At 34.3% G+C, this 2541-nt stretch overlaps 1 long non-coding RNA gene across 1 annotated transcript in view; it reads right to left on the bottom strand.

Annotated features, from left to right (window-relative positions):
- LOC106679822 (uncharacterized) overlaps window positions 1-1165 on the bottom strand; it is an 8333-nt gene extending 7168 nt beyond the window's left edge. Inside the window, exon 1 of the long non-coding RNA XR_010844840.1 lies at window positions 912-1165. This is a non-coding gene — a long non-coding RNA (uncharacterized lncRNA). The remainder of the gene's footprint in view (window positions 1-911) is intronic.
- Window positions 1166-2541: the final 1376 nt, after the last annotated feature.

The following is a 2541-nucleotide window of genomic DNA, read 5'->3' as shown; positions in this document are numbered from 1 at the left end:
AACCATTTCTGACTGCACGGAGCTGGCGTAGTAAGATTTTTTCCTTCTCAATTCCTGCACTGCGCATGCTCCATACAGTTCTGGGTACTTATGGTGGTTTTTGAAAAAAAATTACTCAGTTGACTGGATTACCTTTTCTAACCTTTTTTTTCTCTCCTCGATCTACAACTTTACAAATGGAAATTCCTCGTATATGTTTTTCAAATTTTCCATTAATATCTTTTTAAGTAAAAAGGGGTAGTTGTTTTCTTAACTCAATGATTATGAAATATCAAAAATGACTTTTTGAATGATACAGCGTTCTTAAATAACATGTCGTAACAGAGCTGTCAATATATTTGTCTACAAAGTAAAACAAGAATGAATAAGAAACAGTCCGGGTCAAAGATAAAGAATAACCTAAAGAAACTAGTAAGATCCCGTATTCGTAACTTATGAGACCGAGAATTGAGGCATAAATATGTTCGAAGTACCTATCTAATTCGGAACTGGTTGGGCGTTACTAAGTTCCGGACTGCCTCTTGGTTTGTTCACGGCAGGAGGGGTTTGTTATCAAGTAAAGGGGAAAAGGAGCTAAGGTGAGGGGGGGGGGTGAGGCACGCGAGTTTCCTTCCCCTAAAGGCAAACTTATCTTGGTTGCACTATTCCTTCTAGTGAGACCATTATTATTCAATGCAGACAATGAGGACTATTGTACTCTACTATACTATAGTATAGTAGTTTGCTATATTAAATGTTTAATTTATGGACTCATACCACTTTTAATATATGATACGAAATAAAGATAAATGAAAAGAGAACTCTCCCCAGTTTCAGGGAATTAAATTTCTAGTTGATTAAATAATTTTATTTTTACTTTTAAATTTGAGTGAATCCTTAAATAATTGAAAACATAAAGAATTATAGCTCACAGATTGTAAGTAGTAGGATGTGTATGAGGTGTACTTCTGGATTATCCTCTTTTTCGGACCTTCTGCTTGGGTGTCCTCCATGGTTCGAGTCTTTTGGAAACTTGGTCCTCCAGTAACTATATCATCTGGAACTTCTACCGATTTAGCCAACTACGGGAAGTTTCTCATCTGACTCTTAATAGAAGGAATATTTGGAATATGTAGGTCGTGAGGTTAGGGTCATTGCAAAACATATGTGTTGTCAAAACAACAATTTAGTATACTCTTTAACCCGCTAATGTATTATCAATTGATGCAAGAAAAAATTCACAAATATTTTTTTTTCGTTCGTAACTCTTTTTTGCCGCTACGTTTGGGCACGTTTTGCAGAACTCTTTGAACCAAATCAGCGGTTTGACAACCGAATGTACTTCTACGCGGTCCTTCGGGATGGTTCAAAAGGCAGAGCGAAGTTACTAATTTCAATGACTATCAGCCCAACTGATTTACTATAATAATACTTGTACCTGAGTAATTAGCAATGCTTCTTTTAGTTCTTGATCAACCGAACTTTAGCCTTTATTTTGGTATTTTCCTGGTATAAAAATGTCACACAACACAAATGAAACATTCTCAGTATCTGAAAATTTGATGCGAGAGAATATGAACGGACGAATATATCTCCGACACTAGGGTGTCGGAGATTCGTTGCTCTTGTTTTGATTCTGAATATCTTTAAATAGGACTCTTGGCAATGCCACGAAAGTTTCTCAGAATATTTTCTTCTGAAATGTAATGCACAAGAAGTTAGTGAAAAGTAACTTGTTTGGAATGCCCTTCAAAATGTACTGTGCGTTATTGTGGTATCGTGCTGGGCATCTTGAGCTCTTTGGAAAAAATGGATAAGTCTCGAATGGTCTTTTGCTTTCCCAGATATTTATAAGAATTCTCTTGCTGTGACAGCGTGGACTTCTCCGTTAATTTTTAAACAAGTCCTCTGCTGTCACGACAGTACAATTGTTCTTTCATGACTTGACTGTTGGTAGTACCACCATTTGGGAAGTGTCAAGCTAGCTGCAGTCTATCAACTTCTTGACAGCGAAATGTCGCACCTCAAAACCTCATTACATAAACCTATAAATAAATAATTTTATAAACTGTATGTTTCTTGTTTGTTACATGTTGATAATTGATTTTTTTTTACAATTTAATTTAGCAGTTCTTATCATTCATTCACTTAGTTGTACTGTAAGAGAAGTTAGGTTTACTCTCATCGTTTAAAGAAGCACTGTTATACTTTCCCAAATTTGCCATCAATACCCAATAGTGAAATGCCAAAATACCCTATCCAAATCTATTATCGAGGTATGATTTTTCGTAGAAACCACGTTTTCCCTATATAAATTCATATTCATTTCAACTATTATAGTAATGTTAAAGTAATAAGAACCTAGGTTCGAGGTATTAAAACCAGGACAAAAAAATGCCTAGATATTTTATTATTTATCTATTATGGTATTTCTCTAATGTTTTTTGACCTCCCAACTTTATCACTTTAATTTATTATAATTATTGTGTAATATTACAATCATATATATATATATAATTAATATGTATCGTAGAGTTCATTCACACCATAAATTAAATGATA

The sequence above is a fragment of the Halyomorpha halys genome, unplaced genomic scaffold, assembly GCF_000696795.3.
Source record: "Halyomorpha halys isolate HHAL.00 unplaced genomic scaffold, Hhal_1.1 Scaffold223.1, whole genome shotgun sequence".
NCBI lineage: Eukaryota > Metazoa > Arthropoda > Insecta > Hemiptera > Pentatomidae > Halyomorpha > Halyomorpha halys.
The sequence above is the reverse complement of the archived record's forward strand: the minus strand, read 5'-3'. Positions and strand labels throughout refer to the sequence as shown.